The sequence below is a fragment of the Fulmarus glacialis genome, unplaced genomic scaffold (genome assembly GCF_000690835.1).
Source record: "Fulmarus glacialis isolate BGI_N327 unplaced genomic scaffold, ASM69083v1 scaffold39905, whole genome shotgun sequence".
In the NCBI taxonomy this organism is placed as follows: Eukaryota; Metazoa; Chordata; class Aves; order Procellariiformes; family Procellariidae; genus Fulmarus; species Fulmarus glacialis.
The window spans coordinates 52,032-57,368 of record NW_009213150.1 but is presented as its reverse complement, the minus strand read 5'-3'; positions in this window follow the sequence as shown (position 1 = coordinate 57,368).

Genomic DNA, 5,337 nt, shown 5'->3' with positions numbered 1-5,337 from the left:
GACTGTTGTCTCAGCTGAGGAGTTACTGTGGCACGCAGTGTCTCTTGTCTTTGCAGCGGACAACAAACAAGTCAACACCACCTCCTGGCGTGGCAGTTCTGGAGTTTGGAGAGGATCCTGACTGAAAATTCATGGGCGATGTTAGACTTAATCCTTCACTTTTATGATTTTATTTGTAATGACTAGGTAGTGTAGTAGATTGCATGACTTCCCCTCCCTCCCCCCCATAAAACAAGTCATATATAGTTTTTTTCACAGAAAATTAGCAGGCTACGTGGGAACAGTTTGTCTGAGCCGCAGTAATTCTTTGGCCTAATTATGATATTTATTGTAGTGTTGAAAACAGAAGATCAATATATTAGGTATTAAAAGTAGACAAATGTTTTTGTCTGCATCAGAAGGATTCAGGATGTCTGACTATACTTTCAAGTGTTATCTACATTGTTTTTCCTTACACTATAGGCTCTGGCATTATCTTTAAAGGGCCCTGGCACTGATACCTCCTGAACATTTTGAAGACAAAAACATTTTCCAAATACTCTCTTACATGGGAGCTACGTAATTTTTCTTTTGTGCTTGATGATCAAATTATGTATTTCAATTTTTTCATATAAAAGGGTAGATATTAGGGGCAGGAAAGGGATCTAGTAAAATGCCCCTCTTCTCTTTTTCATCTGGCATAAATGCAAAACCCTTTATGATTACATGAGTATAAAAGTCTTTCTGGGTTACTGGAAAGCCTTTCCATATGACTTTCTGTGGGAAGAAGGTGTGAAAGGGGTCCAAAGAAGGAAAGGGTTGAGATATGTGGAGCTCTGGCTGCTTCCTGTCCACAGTGGAGACCAAAAGGAGTTGAGCAGACATGAAGTCTGCATTAAATTACTTCCAATTAAGAAGTGAGTGTGGAATTGTGATTCCAAAATCACTGCTTCCTTATGATCCCTATGCATTGCTGAGAAGATACATAATCTAGTCTGAAATGAGAAATACTGACGGAAAAAAAGGGAAGGAAGAAAAAAATCCATTCTTTCAGTAAGCTCTTTAGTCTTACTTTGTTGCTGGATGGATTTGCATAGCTCGTGATAACTGTGTAGTGAGTCTGAGTTTGATTTCCTGTAGATACGTTTCTGGGGTTGTTAGTTTTGGCAGCGAAGAAGAGACCAGGCTTTTATTGCTTTGCGCTTTGAGTACAGAAACCAACAGAAAAATTATTCAAGGTGTAGCTGTTCATTGAATTTGGTGATGTTTTTAATACTAGAGAACAAAAGCTAAACAAAAGGATAAAATGCCAGCCTAATGTCACCACTAGGTGACGAGTGAAGAACCTCTTGCTCTGTGATTGTGAAGGCTTTTGCTGTGCTTGGCCTGGTTTCTCGTGGTTACTTCTAAGAAAGATGATGTGGACAGAGCTGGTCAGGAATCTTCAGTAAAATTACTTGAAACAAAATACTCAAAACTTACACTTCCCAAATAAACATTATCTGTTATGATGGAAATACTAGGAAGGATTTATAGCCCTAATGTGGTATTTCTAGTCAGAGTTGAGGGTCAGCTCAAAGGGAGAAGGAAAAGAGATGGGTACCACAAATCAGCTAGTAACTCAGGTTGAACAGATCTTTAAATTCGCATCCCAAGTGATTATGCCTCTGTTTTTTTAAGACTATGTATCTTTGTCCATGAAGGGATGTTATAGCTGACATAGATTTGGCTCTTATTCTCGCCTGCTTCCACCCGTCTTTTCCCTTCGAGGCATAGAGCTGTTACAGAATAGATTGTCTGCCCAGGCAATCCAAAGGAATCGTTCCCTATATGATATACCGAATTCACCTGTTCCAGTAGCAAGGGAGCTTCAAGGCTGGTATTGTTGGTTGAACACCACTTACTTTCCATAATGGTATGATTGACATCAGGTGACAAAATGTCCCCTTTTCAAAAGCTGTGGCACCAGATTCATTTTGAGGTCACTCATAACACAGTTTCAGCCAGAAATCATTCTAAAATTGTCTGCTCTAGAGGAACTTGATTCCTATACTATAATAACATGCTTCTTAGTTTGGCAGGTACTGAAGCAGAAATCATGCCAAGGCACTGTAGGTGGTCTTGGCCCAAGACCTCATTTAGTGCTGGATCAGTGCCTAGGCTGATGTTGAGTTTCCTGCCCCACCTTCAGTGATGGATTCTGACTCTGAAGTGTTTTATGGAAGGCAAAAGCTTTAACTTATGTTTCTTTTTTCTTTTCCAGGAAATTCATATTTAGTATAAACACCAAACTGTTTCCCAGTGGCACACTGCAAAATATTGACTCTGCAACTTCATTTCTAGTTATTCTAAATTGCACTTAGTAATCCATGGATAAGTTTATCTTTCTGCTCAGTTGCTTCCCCCCAAATCCATTAGTTTTTCCCCACATACTTGAGTCTAATGAGAATTTGATGTCTTTAAAAGTTATTTTCAAGTTCCATCAGCATCCTTAGTTTTGATTTAGAAGTTCACCAATGAAGTTTGGGGGCTGCATTACAGGGATGATAATGAAACTTTCAGGACATTAACATCTGTGAAAGCTGTGTATTTCATTTGTTAATTTCTGAGAAATTTCACTGATAAAGTTATAATGAAATCTCTTACTTGCCAGTTCTGTAGGAGTGCTAGGATGTAATGTAGCAAAACAAATGTAACTGCTTCTCGGAGTCTCAGCAGGGTGAGGAGAAGCATCTGTCTTCTCGAGGTGGAACCTTCTTGTACCCATAACATTATATTGATGTTCTGATGTTTCTACAATGGCTGAAGGAAATGGAGTAATCTTTTGATTAAGGTTATTTCAGACAGCTAGGTTATGCTTCCTATGATCTTCAGGAAGACAGTATCTCAGTGCCTCATTTGCTGAGATGGAGGTCAGGGGACTCCTCTCCCTCACCTGTGTTATTGGGTCCAAAGCACTACAGGGTAGGAACAATCTCCTATAGTCCATTGTAGATAGAACAGTGACAGTCCTAGCTGCTGCCGTAATATGAATTTACCACAATATAAAAATTATAAACATTTAACTTGTTTCTTGGCTTATTAGTAAAATTTAGTCCTCACTTATATTGGGGGTTTGTCTCTAGTTCTGTTATTCCAATACTTGCTTTAAAAGGGCAGTAGGTCTTTATTAACCATACAGTAATAACATTTCTATATACAACAAACAGTAGTGGTTCTCTTACTGTATACATTTTATGGAAGACGTAAGGTATATTAGAGCTATTTGAATGAAAGCTTCTTTTATGCTAGAAGTAAACTGGTGGGGAAAAATTCCTTTTTGTTCAACTTGGAACCAATTTTTCTATGCACAGTGGTGACTCTTCCTTTGCAAGAAATACGTGTACTTCAGTAATCTAAAAATCTTTCCTGTGTTTCTCTGTGTACTTAATATAACACACTATTACATAGCTTTTGGCTGTGGGGTTTGCTGAAATCCCATTTTTGGGAAAGCCACCTAAAATTTTTATGTATACTACAGCGAATTTTTATATACTATTAGTGATTGTTTCATGAAGCAGCTGGTTAACAAGACCTTTGATTTGGTGCTCTGTAATGTCCAGTTCAGAGACTTGAGTTAAAGCCACACTTTGTAAGAGTCATCAGAGTGTGTTAGATTCAGCAGAGGGACAGCTAATGTAAAAACAGGAACCTCAAAAGTCAAAAGTCCTCTACTTTAATTTTAAAAAAAACTATGTTAGAATGAGAAAGTTGTCTCAGAATGAAACTAAAAGCTGCAAAATAAGTATTTAACTGGTGGCGTCCTTAAAGAGTTGTGTCCATACACAACTGAAAAAGCATCACAAACCCTGGCAGATGTAATGTGAAAATAGACAGGCGTGAAAAAAAAAAGATTAAGGATCAGCTAGCTGAAGGAATCAAAGCTTTTACTAAATCCTTCTTAAATATATCAAGAACAAAAACCCTGCAGAGGGTCTGTGCGGCCAGTTGATTAAGTTATCAGTATGAACGAAGCACTCAGAAAGGGCATGGCTACTGCAGAGAAGCTAAACGAAATGGCGTTTACTGCTAATTGGGAAATTCCCAAACTGAAATTCCTTTTTGGGGGGGTAACGAGAAGGGTTGACCTAAAAAAACCTCAGGGGTGAAATTGCTTACTTGCTAAGGGTAATATCTGATCTCATGCTTTAAACTCCCTGAGTACCTGAAGCCTGGAGGGTGGCGAATTTTATGCCAGTGTTTAAACCAAGAATGACCAGAGGACTGTAAGCCTGACACCCATACCATTCAAATTTATAGATATTGTAACAAAGGGTAAAAGTCACAGAAGTAAGTAGGATCAACCTGGGAATGGTCAGTAGGGTTTCTTTAAAGGTAAGTTCTGCTTTACAAACCTCTCGGAGTTTTCTTGTTGGAGGTGGGAAAGGTGGCTAAGATTTAGATTCCCAGAAGGCTTTTGTAAAGTTTGATATCAAAGGCTTTTGAGCAGCCATTGGATAGGAATACAGGGCTTTCTGATTTAAGTAATGTATTAAAAGATAGGAGGAGAGGTAAATGATTGATTTTTTTTGTGTAGGAGGGAAGTTACCAGCAGAGTTTTTGAGGATTTGGTCTTGGAATCTGTGCTGTTCAGTATAGTAATAACAGGGGATGGTAAAGGCAGTGAGTAGTCAAATGGGAAAATTTGCTGGTGTTACTGTTCTTCAAGGCAGTAAAGGGGACAAGAGAGTGAAGGATTGCAGGAGGCCTGTACAGAACTGAGTGAGTTGTCAGCAGGGCAGCAGGAGTGGTTGGAGGCTGCATACGTGAAACAAGACGACACTTCAGCCTGGAAAAGGGATGGATGAGAACATATGGAAGAGTCACTCAGATGGCAGGAGACCTGTGGGTCTTCTCATCAGAGATGACAGAGGATGTCTCTGACGGAGATGTAGGAGCATGTTGTAGGTGAAGATGTTTCCAAAGAGAAACTAGAGGAGTACTTCAGAGAGAAATCCTTTGGCAGTTACAAAATAGACCGACTGTGACAAGCTCAGGAGAACACCTGAAACAAAAAAATAATTGGAAGAGTATTTGAAGGAAAGTATTAAATATGATTGCACTGTTCTTATGATTCCCTGTCATCGCTGTTGGAGGTAGAATACTGGGCTAGATTCACTCGTTGCCCATACTGGTACGGCCATTGGTCTCTTACCCAGTTGCTTGGATTGGTGAATTTGATATCTGAGATCTATTTCCATTCATATATAAATAAGTATATAAAGAGTTAATATAAGGGTTTTTTTATATATATTTAGCTGTAGATAAGAAAAAGATTTTTTTTGTGTGACTAAATCTCCTGGTTTTTTTTCCTTTCTT